The following is a 16,660-nucleotide window of genomic DNA, read 5'->3' as shown; positions in this document are numbered from 1 at the left end:
AGCCCTGTGGACCTCAAGCTCCAGCCTCAGACATGAAGATGACAGCCTTATTAACAGAGACTGTGTAACCAGTTTCCACGATTGCATAAGGTTGAATCCTGGTAATAAATCGTTTAATATGTGTGTGCGCATACATGTGTATCTCCTAATTAATGGCTTTGCTTCTCTGCTTGGACCCTGCCTGATAATAGATTGAGAAGGTGGAGGATGGGGGCCAGTCTTCAAGACGGCTCCCAGTGATTGGTCCTCACTTCACACACTTGTGTAGCCCCCTCCCACCCCTGAGCAGGGCTGACCTGTGTCACTGGGAGGGTGTTCTGGAAATGGTGATGTGCGCCTTCCAAGATTTGGTCATAAAAGACATTCCATCTTCCCCTTCTCTCTCTCGGGTTTCTTGCTCTGGGAGAAGCCAGCTGTCATGTCATGAAGACGTTCAGCCAGCCCTGTGAAGAGGTCCAGAACCCCCAGAGCCACCCAGCTGAACTGCCCCCAAATTCCTAACTCACAGAAGCTACCTGAGTTACTAAACGTGTGTTCTTTTTTTGAGTTGCTGAATTTTGGGGTACTTTGTTACACAGCATTAGACCCACAGAGTTGCGAGTAATGAAATGGTTATTATGTAAGATCCTTAAGTTTTGGCGTGGTTTGTACCTATAAATAGATATAAAAATCCTTTCAAAAATTCTGATAGTCTTGCTACAAATCTGAATCAGTTAGAGGCTGATTATAGTTACAATTATATTTCTGCTATAAGGAACAGTGTCTTGAACAAATGGGTATGTTTTTCTCACATTAAGACATCTAGAGGGAGACAGTTCCAGCATGGGCTCAGGGGCTCAACATTTGGGTATCTGTTCAGTGTCTTTGCAGCCCTCTGGGCCTCCTCCTCAGGTATAAGATGGCTATAGTGGCTCCAAGCATCACATCTTTACAGACCACTTTGTAAAAAAAAGTTATTTTCATTTTGTTATTTTTATACAATTTTAAAGGTTATTTTTCGTTTATAGTTATTACAAAATATTGGTTATGTTCCCTGTGTTGTACAATATATCCTTGAGCCTGTCTTATATCCAAGAGTTTGTACCTTCTACTCCCCCCCGACCCTAGTAGCCCCCCACTGACCCGGGGTAACCACTAGCTTGTTCTCTGTATCTGTGAGTTACAGCATCACTTTGAAAGCAGTGGGGGCGGGGGGGGGCAAGGAGGGGGCTTTGTGGGATGGAAAGATGGTCTTCACATGCTCCCTTTTATCAGGGAAGGAAACTTGCTCTTAGGCATCCCCTTGCAGATTTCCCATTAATGTTTCATTGGCCAGAGGAGATGGGACCAAGGGTCGTCCCTAGACAGGGGCCGAGCCTACTTTCTCTGACATGAAGGGCACTCTGCAAGATTCTTGGACAAAACAAGGGTTCTGTTAGCAAGGAAAAGGGCAGGGGCGATGCTTTTGGATAGGCAACCAATGGGGTTTGCCACAAATTCTTCCTGCCAAAATCCTGTTTATCTCTCAGATTTCCATCTTTTCAGGAAGGACTTCTCTAACTGTGTCAGAACCTTCTTTTAAACTTTCTGGGTGTACAACATTGGGTTCTTTCTCTTTGGAACACTAATCGATGTAATGTGGGTAGTTCGTTGCTTAGCGACACATGTACCTCTTGTTAGACCACACATCTCATGGGTCGTGCCCAAGGATGCAGGGTCTGGCGCACATGACTCCAGGAAGTTCATTCTCTTCCCCAACTCTGCCTCTCTTGTTCTTTCTTTTTGCTATTTCTGAACAGTAGAAATCATTGTAAGAGGTAAGGTTTTCCACTGACTTTTATTTCTAAATCTGTCCCAGGGATGTTCAGTTCACTTGCTGGGCAGGAGTGTTTAATGAAGCAAGATGTTGGATATTTAGCAAGTGGAATGTTCCACTAGGAATGAGAAGTCCCACGACAGGGGAATTGGATTTCTCCTTTCCTTTACTTAACTGACAGGGCTTGATTAAATATTAAGTAGACTCTCCTGGAAACAGGACCTGAGTTTAGTGATATAATTGAGGGTCATCTTCATAACTTAGGATTCATGCTCCTACTGTTTCCTCCGGAATAATAATGCCACTTCGCCCAAGGCTTGTCAAGTCAGGGAGAATAGATAGAGGGGGTGGGAAGTCGACACACGTCACACCTGGTTTGCTGGACAGAGAATGGGGGAGACCACTGATTAGTTTTGACTGGAATATGGCACTTGTCTGGATACCTATTTCAGCTTTGTCCATTTGTTAAGCATTGGTTGGGTCCTGCTGTCTGCTGGGAAGTGTTCTGGGTGCAAGGATACCACAGTAAACCACACAGACAAAACCTCTACCCACGCAGAACTTAAATTCTAATGTTTCTTGATGCCCACTATTTTGAGAACTATTACATGTGTTCTCAAATAATGCTCACAATTACCTGTGAGATATAGTTTATTATCCCCCATGATGGACATAGACAGATAGTTTATTAGCCCCCATGATGGACATAGACAGATAGTTTTCCTGCCCGGCATGCATTTATCCTCTTAGTTACAAAACCTCTGTTGTAAGAAACAAATTCTTTGTGCTTTGGGTGGAGACGAACAGCTCCCATTCCTGTATTCCAGAATTGGATCAGTTAACCAGATATGACCAACCAGAAAATCTTATCTCCAGGCCAAGCTAGAGTTCTCTCTGGGGCTTAACACCAGAATTCTTGGCAAGGCTGATTTCCCCCTGCTGAGATTACTAAAGAGACAGTCAGTGGCAGACAAAGATTCACATGCTGTTCTTCCTCCCCCATCCCATCCTGCCCTGCCACTACACACACACACACACACACACACACACACACACACACACACGGGAGTGAAAAGTCTTACTGACATCTTTTGAGGTCCTGGATTCAGTTGTGCTAAAGTCAAATATCTTCCGGACTGACCTGCCTACTTACTGTTTCTGTCTCTCATTTCCTTTCCTTTCTACTTCTCTCTCTCATCTCTCCCGTTTTCAGTAAATATTTACTGAATACTGTGTTAGTTTCCTGTTGCTGTGGAACAAATGACCACAAACTTAGAGGCTTGTTTATTATCAACCTAAGTTTATCTCAGTTTCTGTAGGTCAGGAGCCTGGGCTTGGCTAGTCCTCTGCTCAGGGTCTCACAAGGCTGCAGTCAAGGTATCATCTGGGCTGTGTGCTCATCTGGAGGCTTGACTGAGGATGAATCATCTTCCAAGCTCATTCAGATTGTTGGCAAAATTCACTTCCTCGGAGCTATAGGACCACGGCCCCATTTTAGTGCTATGAGCCAGAGGCCACTCTCAGCTCCCAGAGGCCACCCACAGCTCCCAGCCACATGGTCTACTCACAGGCCTTCTGTCGGCGTGGTAGCTACTACTTCTAAGCCAGCAAAGGGAAATCTCTTGCTGCAGTTTGCTCACCTAATCTAGGGAATGATGTCATCACATTTGCCACATTCCACTGGTTGGAAACAAGTCCCACTCAAGGGGAAGGGGTTATACAAGGGTTTGACTCATTGGGGGTTACCAGTGAGTGTGTCTGCCACAAGTACCTACTTTGTGTGCCGGGCACAGTGCACCATACTGGGGAATACCAAAGTGCAGAGAGGAAGAAACAGTGTTCCTGCCTTCTTGGAACTTCACTCTTATAAAATTGGAGTTTGTAAACTATATAAGTCAATGAGATGGTCCTTATCCCCCAGTTTGTTTGTTGGTTTTTCTCTTAAGCTGGCTTGAGTTTTTGGCAGCAGGAAGAGTCCTGACTGATAGACCTCCATTTTGTAGATGGGACATACATGTAGGTTGTAGAAGTCCAGGATCCTATTATCGGGCTCTGTCCCTGGGCCCCTGATCATGGAAAGGGGTAAGACCCTGGGGTGAGTTTTTGAGGTTAATTGTCTCTTGTCTTGGCTGCACTGTTTAGAAACTATCTGACCTTAGTCAGACACTTCACCTTTTTGAATCCCAGCTTCCTCATGTTTGAAATGAACATAGTACCTGCCCATTATTGGCCTTTTTGTTTGGTTCATATGTGAAAATGTTTCTGAGAATCGTTGTAGACGTAGGTAAATGCTGCTAGTGGTGCTTGGAGACCAGCACCAAGATCACAGCCCTATAGGATGTTTCTGTGCCAGCTGGTGGTTTACCTGGATCTTCCCAGAGGAAGCAGCTTGAGAGTGGGGACTCAGCCCTTTTATAGCATCTTTGCTTCTCCAGTGCCTAAAGCGCAGAGTGTGCTAAATAAGTGCTGTTTCTTCTGGGATCTTGTACATTCTTTCATCAAAGTGTTTGTGGTAGATAGAATAATGGCCCCTCAAAGATGCCCATGTTCTAATCTGGAAACTGTGAATGTGTCAGGTGTCATGGCAGAAGAGACTTTCCAGATGTGATAATGTTAAGGGCGTTGAGACAGAGAGAGTGTCCTGGATTATCTGGGTGGATCCAATGTAATCACTAGGGTGTTTATAAAGAGGGAGGCAGAAGGGTCAGAGTTAGAAGGAGGGTGATGTGATGACGGAAGCCGAAGCCTGAGAGATGCCGTGGCTGGGAGGGACCACAAGCTAAGGAATGTGGGCAGCCTCCGGAAGGCATGCAGCCCTGCCGACACCTTGATTTGGGGCCCTAAGACTCATTTTTGAACGTTCTGACCTCCAGAAGTATATGATAATATATGTGTGTTGTTTTCAGATGCTAAATTTGTGGTAATTTTTTATAGCAGTAATTGGAAAGTAATACCTGATGCTGGGTGGTGTTGCGTTATATGTATGGCCCTAATATATGCAGGAATCACTTCCAAACAGCACCCCAGAATGCATTTTCAAATTTGGAAATTTTGCAAGCTTACCATCAAACTCTTGATAGCATGAAATTGACCGTGTTGGTATTAGTTAGTTATAGAAAGCAGCAGCTACAAGTTAGAACTTTAAAAAACTTCTGGAAAGCTAGCTGGCCAGAACGTCACTGTGGGTGGGTGTTATGGGGGAAAGGCTGGGACTAATCGGAGATATACATGACGGTGATTCCAGGGGACCCTAAGGACCTTGAAGGCGGGGGTCATGCCTTGTACATCTCTCAAACTGTTCCTTTCCTATGCTTTGCACTTTGTGGGTTCCCAAAATATTTACTAATAAAAAATTTAAATATGTTAGTTAATAACTGGCCTAGACAAGGACCAGTCTTCCAGTCTTGGCTTCATGCATCCTATTGTCCAACCAGCTGTCCAGGGGCAGCCTAATATAGCATAAAACTATGGGATTTGGAATTAGTAAAAACCTGGATTTGGGGCTCTGCCTTACCACTGATGAGTTATGTGACCCTGGAGAATTAACCTGTTGAGCCCAATTTCCTCATCTGCAAGGTGGAGATTATCCTTGCACCTTGTTGTGTGATGATCAAAGGCTATAATCGATTTGAAGGGAGTTTATAAACTGTAAAGTGCCACATAGTGATCCTCATCACACAAAAAACTGGGTAAGAGCCTCGTGATTTAAAAATGTTGTTTTCAACTTGGTGTGTGTGTATGTGTGTGTACACGTAAGAAATTATTATCTGTGGAGTTTAAAAAATATATTCACCATGAGAGAGCCCATGCTAGGCTTTCTGAATATGAAACTCCAGGAGTGGGCCCCTCCATGGACAGGTGTATTGTGAAAAAGCTGCACAGGTGTTTCTGATTTACACCCCCTGTTGTGTAGAGGAAAAGAATGTTTGAGATGAGTTATAAGAGGAGTTGACAACGGGATCTTGTGTAAGATACTCCCCTGCTTCTTGGGCTTCAGTTTCACCATTGGGAATGACCGAAGGAAATGATTTCTAGGGTTCCTTCCAGCTCTACAAGACAGAGTCTTACTTACCTGCAGAGCCTAGCAAGGTCCTACAACACCATAGGTGCCTGACAAAGGGATTCTGGATCAATGAATCAGCCGAGTGGAGGTTGAGATAAATTAGCTGCATGTCTTTGACTGACCACTAGGTGGCAGGAGCATCATGCCAAGTCCAAGCTCCGGTGCTGATTGCTCTGGGTGGGGCGGAGGTTGGGGGCTGACTGGGAGGCTTGAGCCAGGTGTGGACAGGGCTTCCTGATGGTGAAGTGACACTGGATGGTCGAGCCTCAGAGCTCGCACCCATTGCAGGAGGAGCCTGGCTCCCAAGCAAGGTTTTTTAAAATGTAGCAGAATCACCTGGGGTTGGCACGTTTAAAAATGCACATTCTCAGGGACCACCAGACTCTAAACTGGCATCCCTGGAAGTATTTTAGTCTGCAACTGCATCGGCTTTTAATAGGCTCGTTGTGGTTCTCATGTATAACTGAAGCGTGAGAACCACTCGCTTAGGCTTTCTCGGGAGGCTTCCTGGGGCTCCCACCAGCACTCTCAGAGGTCCAGAGATGCTGCAGCGACCTCCAGCTTCACACACACACACACACACACACACACACACACACACAGGTTATTTGTTTCTGGATTCCATGCACAATGATGCACATTAAATCCACAGATTAGAAAAATAAATAACAGGAAGTAGAAATCCTCTGTAATGTAGATCGGGGAGAGCTGCTGTTAGTAGTTGGTATTTTACTACCTTAAGTCTTGCTCCCTGCTCCCCACGTAGGTACTAAAATTTACCAGTTTTTTTTTTTCTTTAACCGAAAAGCTTCATAAAAGCAAATAGGATGCCTAACCCCAGAGAGAGACATAATCTGTGTTTTTATGTAACAAATATCTCCTGGCTTCTTTACACCCAGTGTCCTCCAAGCTCCCCTGGAGAACTCTAGCTTGGGTCAGCCCCACTGCTGATCTGCAGCACTGCAAAGTCAAATCCTCACCTTCTGAAGCCAAAGGGTAGAAAGGTCTCCTTTACTTGTTCCAGGACCTTCAAAGATGTGCAACAGGAATCTACAATGCAGGCCGAACGACCTGGTTTTCACATTAGCATATGTCATTGGGAAACACTCCAGAGTCCAAGTTCAAGGACATCTTAGAACAAGGTTTTTTTGCTGTGGAGTGAAGTTTAAAGTTTGTGGAATGTGTACTTGTCCCCACACTCTTTTGAGATTTCCTTCCCTTGTTGAGGCTGAAATGGTCCAGCTATGCTCAGGAGTGGATGCTGTTTGAGCCCGTCCTGTGAGCCAAGCACTGAACTAAGTGCTTCATGTACCTGACCCCATTTAATTCTCATGACAACTCAAAGGGCTGGCGGCTATTTTCATCCTCATTCGACATATAAGCAAAGTGGTGTGGTTACGTGAAGTTATGGCAAGACGGATCCAAGGACTCACAGGTAATAAATTAGTGGCAGGGCCAGGATTTCTGGAATCCATGTGGTCTGACTCTAGAGCCATACCCTCATTCACTGCAAGAGAGTGGGTCGTTCAACTGTTTCCATCACCTGCCCAAGGAGAATCAGGGTAAGCATTTGCTATTCTTCCTAAGGGGATGCTCATTACATAGGATTTCTCATTTAATTCTCTCAACAATACTACAAGATGAGTGATGTTTTTCCCATTTTGCAGATAATGGAACTGACACTTAGAAAATAGGCACAATTCTAAGTAATGATTCCCCCCAAATCTCCCCGCATGATTCCCGCCCCCTGGTCGCCACACTCATGTATAATCTCCTCTACTAGAATGTGGGAAGAGCCTGTGACTTGCTTTCAATTAATAGAATATGACAAAGGTGAAGAGATTTTGCAGGTGTAGTTCGGGTCCCTGAGCAGTTGATTCTGAGTTAAGTGGGAGATTATCCCGGGTGGGCCTGGCCTAATCAGTCAAGTCTATAAAAGAGGGTCCAGGCCTTCCTTGAGGCTAGAGAGATTGTTGTATTGACCTTGAAGAAATGGGCTGCCGTGCTGTGAGAGGCCTGTGAGCGCATGAGCGAGGTAGAGAGCTCTGGGGACAGCAGGGAAGACCACCTGCTGATACCTTGATTATATCCTGTGCAAAGGGCCCATATGAGCCACGTCCAGATTCCTGACCTACAGAAACTAGGAGATAATACAAGTGTGTTGCTTTAAACGCCTAAAGTTGTGGTGATGTTTTAGGCAGCAATAGAAGACTAATACGGAGACATTCTGCAAATTCCCCAAGGTCACGTCACCCAGCTTAAGAAGCAGATTCTAGACCAAACACTCAGAGCATCAGAAGAGTTGAGGGTTAGACCCGTCATACCTGCACCTGGTTTAGTGCCCAGCACATGACGAGCTCAGTCCACATGAAGCCAGGGTTTGAACCCAGATCTGACCTCTTCTGTTATTCCCTGCTTTCTCCTGTCCTAACACATGGGCATGTCCTGCCCTGGAGCTGTGTGTCTGTGAGGCAAGCACCTCTTACCTTTGAACTTGATTTTCAATTATACAGTGAATCTGCACATATTTACTGACTGAGGCTAAATTCTCTGCCTGGCTTGGTAAAATAGGGTGGGAAGTGTACAGCTCTTGTCCTGAAGTAGACACATTTTTTTTGAAAAAGAGGAGACAGATGCCCATAATGCAGTTATGATTAGCGATGCAGGTATTGGTAGGGGATTCAGTGCAGGAGACCACTTCCCCAGCGGGGGGCTGTGGCGCTAGTGCAGGGGCCCCCCCAGTCTGTACACCCACCTGATGGTTGGCTGGGAACCAAGGAGATGCAGTGACACGTGTGTGTCCACCTACATTTGGCCATCATCCATATTTGTTCATGTGTTCATTAGGATGAAGGGAGGTGCAGGCATTGCTGGGCTGAAGATGTTCTTTCTTCTAATGACATAACGTTTCTCCTCTAGTAGCTGCCCTGTGACCTTCTGGGAAGGGTTTTTAGTTCTCATGGAGGCTTTTAACAGAGAATTCCGGGGGGCACACTCTGGAGAACGCTGATCCAGGACCACCTAGTCCAGTTGCTTTTTAAAATTACCATTTAAAATTTAGTATATTTCTAAATTGAATATAATTCACATATCATAAAATTTGCCATTTAAAATAACAGCTCAGTGGTTTTTAGCACGTTCACACGGCTGTTCAACCAACACCACTATCAAATTCCCGAACATCTTCATTGTCCCCAAAGGAAACCCCATCCACCCCACAGGAGGGAGATTGTCTGTTGCTGGCTGTGAGGATGGAGGCGGCCCCTTTGCAAGCACCTGAGAGCAGCCTCTGTGAGCTGAGGGCCCTCCCAGCCCACAGCCAGCCAGAGAACAGGACATCAGGTGACACAGCCTCAGGGAACTCTGCCAACAACACGAAAGGGCTCAGAAGTGGGTTTTTCCCCAGAGCCTCCAAAAGAGAACCCCACTGGCCTGACGTCTCCAGTGAGGCCTTGAATAAAGAGCCTAGATCAGCCAGCATGGGCTTGTGACTAACAGACTGTGTGATCACACATGGCTATTATTTTAAGCTGCTAAAAAAAAAAAATAGTCACTCCTTATTGCCTCCCCCACCTCCCATACCCTAATCTACTTTTTGTTTCTATAGATTAGTCTATTCCAGAAATTTCAGTGAATGGAATTGTCCAACATGTGGCCTTTTGTGTTTGGCTTCTTTCAATTAGCATAATGTTTCCAAAGTTCATTAGTCCAGTTGGTTTTAGACCGTAGGCTGCCTCAGAATCCCCTGGAGATCTTACTAAAATGCAGTTTTCCTGGCTCTTCCTCTAAGATTTCTGGTTCAGGTGGCCTGTAGGGACCAAGAATCTACCCATCTGACAAGTTCTCTGGGTGATTCTGGTTCAGGCAGCCTGGGGGCCACACTTTGAGAACGCCCTGCCTGGGCTGAGGCTTTCACTCTGGGTATGAGAGGTCAAGGGTCAGGAAGGGAGAGTGACAGCCGGGAGGTCCCCCAGCTGACAAAGCCGGATCCAGGTCTTGACCTGAGGCCTTCCGGCATCTCTGTCTCATTCACCAGACCCAGGACTCTGGGTTTAGCCCACAGGTGACCCTGAGTTTTTTTTTTAAATAACCATTATCTGTAGGATTCTTTGGCATCTTTCTAGAACTCACATTTCACCCCTTAACCACCCTCCAAAAAGTTCTGAAGTGACTGGAAGGGCATTGGGCATGTAGACTTTTGTGAAAGATTCCAGCAGATCCAGATCCCACTGGTGTAGCTGAGGCCTGTGGCCTAATGGTGAAGCCACGTGTCTTCTGAGCCAGGGGTTGAGGGTTTGAGTCTTAACCAGATTTAGGCGTTCCAGATTCAGCAGATAAAAATGCAGGATGAATGCAATATGAATGCATTTCAATCTCCTTTTAGTATGTCTCATGCAATATTACCTTTTAGTACGTCTCGTGCAATATTTGGGGCATATACTAAAAAGTTATTCATTGTCTAAAATTCAGATTTACCTGGGCATCCTGTATGTTAGCTGGCAACCCACCAGCAAGGTGCCTCTTTAGTTCCCTCAGGGACAGCTGAGCTTATTGGTTGACGGTGGTTGAGCACATGGACTCTGGGAGGTGACCTGGCTTGGGTCTGAATTCTGACAGCGCATGGCTGGCCATGGCACCAGGGCTAGTTACTGAACTTCTTTTAGCCTCACCTTCTTCATCTGTAAAATGAGAGCATATAGTGAGAGAGTTAAACGAAATGATCCATGTGGAGTGCTTAGTGGAGTCTGCCTTGCGGAAAATGATAAATAAGTATTATTGGGGATGATGTTGAGAATCCCTAAGACTCTTCCCAGCACCACAGTCAAAACTTTGATGGGGATCACTGTGCTTTCCTTTCTGGCACTCTTTGGTACCTCTAAAATTTAGCCCCTTCAGAGTGGTGGGGCCATCTTGGGGGGCCATTTAGGGGATTCTATCTTGTTTCGGGACTGCAGGTGCTTGGCAGTGAGAAATGGGCTGTCGAAGTGGCTGATGGTTTCTGTTTCCATCTGAGTTTCCTGGTGTGGAGGAAACAAAACTTCTGTTGATGATTCATTGTTGAAGCTGGCTTTAGCCAGCATTTAAATAGAAACGACTGGCTGTAGAAAATATTGTCACCACCCAGAAGCGAGATCTGTTTCCCAGCTGTTGTGAGCACAGTGGATTTCTTACAGGCGAAACCAGGGCATTCGGTTACCTGCACTGGTGTGGCTTCTCAGCCAAGCACTTGCCAGAAAGTCCGACCATACTGGCCTCCAGCCTCCCCGGCAGATCACAGCTTCTACAAACCCTGTTTGCTGAGAGCAGGTTTCCCTGAAGTTTGGTATTCATAGCACTGGGGCACCTACATTAAAGAACATTGGATGACAGAGCGAGACGGCTACCCCCTTGCCAACTCACTTTCAATCTTGATGATGGTGTGCAGGAGGCAGTTTGAATTTCATGTCGGTATGTCAGAAAATCTTTCGAAAACTTGCTAATCTTTTTTTATTAACAAGAAACTGGCCTCAAGCTCAGAGATTTCAATGGGCAATAGTTTTCAACCAGACTCTATTAATACATTTTATTAATTTTGTATTGTTCTTTTGGTGAATTTTTATTTTGATATAATTTCCAACTAGAGAAAAGTTGCAAACATAGTGTGGGAATTCCTTGGCCATCCAGTGGTTAGGACTCAGCACTTTTACTGCTGAGGGCCTGGGTTTGATCCCTGGTTGGGGAGCTAAGATCCTACAAGCCCTGAGGCACGGCCAAAAAAAAAAAGTTGCAAAAGTGGTGTAAGGAACTCCTTTCTACCCATGACCCAGATTCACCTCCTGGTTACATTTTGCCCCATCGACTTTGTAATTTATTTTCTCTCTGCATATTTTTTTGGAACCATTGGAGAGAATTTTAGAGACATCATTCCTCTTTACACCTAAGTCTTTAAGTGTGTTTTTCCTAAGAACCAGGACACGCTTTTACATAGATACAATACAATTATCAGACAAATAAAATGAGACAATGCGATCTTGATGCAATGCTATTCTCTAACCTGCAGTTCGTATTCAGTTTCATCAAAAGTCCCAGTAAATGTCCTTTACGGCTCCTCCTTCCACTGCCACCCAGTCCAGAGTCCAATCCAGGGTCACCCACTGTCTTCAGCTGTTCTGTTTATCATCTCCTTAGTCTCCTAATTTGTAATAGTTCTTCAGCCTTTCGTTGACTTCTTGCCAGTTTTGAAGAGTACAGGACATTTGTTTCTTTTTTTAGAACATTCTTCAGTTTGCGTTTGTCTGATATTTCCTCCTAAATAAATTCAGTTTTCATATTTTGTCGGGAATATCACAGAAGTGATATTGTGTCCTTCTCAGTCCATCCTATCAGGAAGCACCTGTTGTCAATCTGTCCATATCGGTGAGAATGCCTTTGATCACTTGGTTAAGGTGTTGCCTGCCAGGTTTCTCAACTACAAAGTTATCATTTTTCCCTTTGTAATTAATAAATAATTTGTGGGAAAATATTTTGAGACTAGGTAAATAAACTGTTCCGCATCAAATTTTCATCAACTAGTTACTTTTCTAACTCTATCTTTTTTTTGTATTTATTTGTTGGCATTCTACTGTAATTGTCTATTATTTATTGGTGGACTCATAGAGTTTTATTTTATTCATGGTTTATATTGAATTACTATCATTATTTATTTTGAAGCTCAAATTTCTTGATATTTGGGCAGTGGGAGTCCCTAACCTGGCTCCATTTATTAATGTTTATGACTACTCTCTATTTTCTATTCTTGGCAAACGGTTATTGATTTTCCATTTATGGTAGTAATTGAATTTTTAAAATATGTATGTATATTTTTAAAATTAATTGTATTTAAATAAAAATATTAATTATATAATGATATATATAAATAATATTAAGAAAAATATTAATGATACTTACAGTCCAGGTTTGACAAAACTCATGAAAACGTTGGTATGCAAATAGCTGAAATCTGGGAAATACTGCGCTTGTATTATGGGGTATGTTGGTTCTATTTTTTTTTTTTTTGGTACTTCAAATAGTTGGCCATTGTGTCCAAATTAAGAACTTGAAATGTTTCCAAAGTGCCTACGTTTGGACACGCACACTCTGTCCCTTATTGCTGCCTCTTATCCCTGATGTGAAATCAAGCCTTTGCCAGGCTATACATCCTGACCTTCCTTTGGGAAATAAAGATGCTTATACACGGATACAGTCAGAAGATGAGCTACCTCAGTTACAACCCACCAGGTTATTCAAGGCCCAGTGCAAAAGCCCTCCTTTTATCAGGTAGGATTCTTTAGCTGCATGCAATAGAAATCAGGTCTGGCTAGCTTAAGCTATTTGTGTGGGATTGCTCACAGAATCCAAGACAAGTCTGAGGACCTAGGCTTGGGAACAAGTAGAAACACAGGTGGCTTTGGGGATCTGGGTAGCAGGGAATCATGGGCACCACTGTCAGGATGAACAGGCTCCATTCATTTTCTGTGTTTACATCTTTCTTCTTAAGCTTCAAATTACTTACTTGGAGGAACATCCCTGGTAGTCCAGTGCTAAAGAATCTGCCTTCCAATGCAAGGGGACACGGGTTCAATCCCTGGTCGGGGAACTAAGATCCCACATGCTGTGGGGCAACTAAGCACACATGCCACCACTACTGAGCCCACGCACCTCAACGAGAGAGCCCATGTGCCGCAAACTACAGAGCCCAGTACTCTGGAGCCCGCGTGCCACAACTACAGATCCCTCGTGCCAAACTAGAGAGGAAACCCATGTGCCATAAATAGAGAGAAGCCTGCGTGCCACAACGAAGAGCCTGCATGCCGCAACTGAGACCCAACGCAGCCAAAAATCAATCAATTAATTAATTAATTAATTAAGTTAAATACATAAATATTTTTTAAAATTACTTACTTAGGGGCTTCCCTGGTGGCGCAGTGGTTGAGAGTCCGCCTGCCGATGCAGGGGACATGGGTTTGTGCCCCGGTCCGGGAGGATCCCGCATGCCGCAGAGCAGCTAGGCCCATGAGCCATGGCCACTGAGCCTGCGCGTACGGAGCCTGTGCTCTGCAATGTGAGAGGCCACAGCAGTGAGAGGCCCGCGTACCGCAAAAAAAAAAAGTTACTTACTTGGACAACATCCATTTGGCCTTCCCTGAGTCATGAATCCCATTGGCTAGAGGAGAACAGGACACCTTTCTTTTTTTTTTCTTTAATTTTATTTTTGGCTGCACTGGGTCTTCGTTGCTGCGCGCAGGCTTTCTCTAGTTGCGGCGAGCGGGGGCTGCTCTTCGTTGTGGTGCACGGGCTTCTCATCACAGTGGCTTCTCTTGTTGCGGAGCACGGGCTCTAGGTGCATGGACTTCAGTAGTTGTGGCATGCGGGCTCAGTAGTTGTGGCTCGTGGGCTCTAGAGCACAGGCTCAGTAGTTGTGGCGCACGGGCTTAGTTGCTCTGTGGTATGTGAGATTTTCCCAGACCTGGGCTCAAACCCGTGTCCCCTGCATGGGCAGGTGGATTCTTAACCACTGTGCCACCAGGGAAGTCTGAGAACAGGGCACCTTGATTCACAGGACCCTCAACACAACATATAAAGGGCGTCGTCATTCCCCAAAGGAAAATTCGGTGCCACTGAAAATCGCATTTTGCACCTGTTGACTCCTTTAATACATACCACAACGTGATAACATCTTAATATTATCATTCCCCTTTTACAGAGGAGGCAACAGAGGCCTGGAGATTAAATCACTTGTTCAAAGTCATGCAGCTGTAAGAGTCAGGATTCAAACTCAGGCCATCTGTCTTCAGAGTCCCTGATTTTGACCACCACGCTACAAGTAGGGTGCAGTCAGTTATTGGCAGGCAAAACCTGGAGTGTCCCTTTACTTCCATCCCGTAGAAGCAGTCTTAGCCCTGGCCTACGTATCACCTCCCCCAGTTCTGCGCCCTAGAGCCCCCTACATCTCTCCCTGTTAGGCTGCTAGCCTTTCCTGGCTGTTGGTGTCCCTGTCTCGCTCAGTGGGCTCTGTGCCAGCAGTGGCCAGGCTGTATTTATCTCTGAATCCTTCACAATACATAGAACAGGGCCATGCACACAGGCAAAGCTTAGTAAATATTTGTAGAATTTAATTCAGTCACCTAAATATTGTTTACCTTACTAGAGATAGATAGATAGATAGACAGAGATGGAGATCCTGAGTGAGAATGGGAGCTTTTGATATACTCTTAATTCATCTAGTTAATAATTAAACACTCAGTGTCAATTTGATGGCGCATTGACTTCCTGCCTTGTTTATTGATTAATCTCGAAGGATCATTGGGATATTCCGACTTCTGCCCCCAAAGACAATAGACAAACCAGCTCTTACCGTCAGCAGTCAACCTGAGCCTGAGCCTGGGCTCAGTAAATAGGTATTTGTGCTTGTTTTTGCAAAGGATGAAGAGACCAGCTTTACTGCAGTTGTGTGATGGTCGTTCCCCTGCTTCACAGCACAGCCCTTTAACTCATCAGGGTTGCTGGGCCCCATCCTGCTGGCCTTGGATAGAAGGCCCCAGAGTCAGGAGAACAGCAATAATCCCTTCTCACTCCCTGGGTAGGCTTTTGAAAAGCTAAGAAGGGCTGGCCCCAGAAGTCATTTTAATTGATGCTAGCTTAGCTTTTGAATAATTTTTTCCAACTTATTAAGTGATATTGTGCATTTTCAGTGACTTGGGCATTAGAGAGAGTTTAGCTTGATGTCTGGGCCCAAATTCTGGAAACTCAGTGCTGTGTGTAGTTTGGAGCACTTCATTTAACTTCTCTGGCTCGCGCGCGCTCTCTCTCTCCCTCTCTCTCTCTCTCTCTCTATATATATATATATGTATATATATGTATATGTATATATGTATATATACTTTTTGTTTTTGTTTGTTTGTTTTTTTGGCTGCGCTCTGTGGCTTGTGGGATCTTACTTCCCTGACCAGGGATTGAACCCAGGCCCCTGGCAGTAAAAACGCCAAGTCTTAACCACTGGACCAACAGGGAAATCCCTGGCTTCGTTTTTCATCAGTAAAGTAAGGATAGTATCACTTACTTTATAGGGTTGTTATGAGTCTTTGACAAGTTAATACATGCAGAATGCTGTCTTCATTTGGGTTCCCCTGAGGTAGCCCCCCAAGATGAGGACTTGGGTGCAGGTAGTTTATTTGGAAGGTGATCTCAAGAAGCAGGAGTGGGGGGGTGTAGGGAGAATGAGGTAAGGAGGGAAGAAAAGCCAGTGGACTTGCTAATGAATAAGTCACCATTGTGGGCACCTTGGGCTTGACCCCACTGAGGGGACCCTTCAGATACTGTGTGGAACATGGACAGGGAATCTGGGCATTTATCCACCATCTCCCATCCTCCACGGCTGAGGCTGCCTGGGGGCTGTTACTCCCACCGTCCCCAGTCCCCGCCACAGTAGTTCTGGCTTACCTTGGCACACTTGTGCCCTGTGGTACTGGAGGCGGGAAGCAGTCAGCTTGCCAGGAACTGTCTACAGCTGCAGTGGACTCTGGTGTCAGGTGAACCAAGACAAAGTGTGGGGAGGTGTCAGTGGTGACTCCCACAGTGTGCAGAAAATAAAACTAAAAACAAAAGAAAAAGAAACCAAGAAACCAAACCAGACAAACAAAAAAAGCAGTGTCCAGTGCACAATAAGTGCTCAGTAGACTGTATCTACAGTGGACACAGTTTTAACTGTGCAGCATACTGTCCTATGGGGATCTCCCTCTCTGTCACCTGATGGGGTTCAGGTATGAATATCAATCAGGTTGCCT

This window comes from Pseudorca crassidens, chromosome 20 (assembly GCF_039906515.1).
Source record: "Pseudorca crassidens isolate mPseCra1 chromosome 20, mPseCra1.hap1, whole genome shotgun sequence".
NCBI lineage: Eukaryota > Metazoa > Chordata > Mammalia > Artiodactyla > Delphinidae > Pseudorca > Pseudorca crassidens.
The sequence above is the reverse complement of the archived record's forward strand: the minus strand, read 5'-3'. Positions refer to the sequence as shown.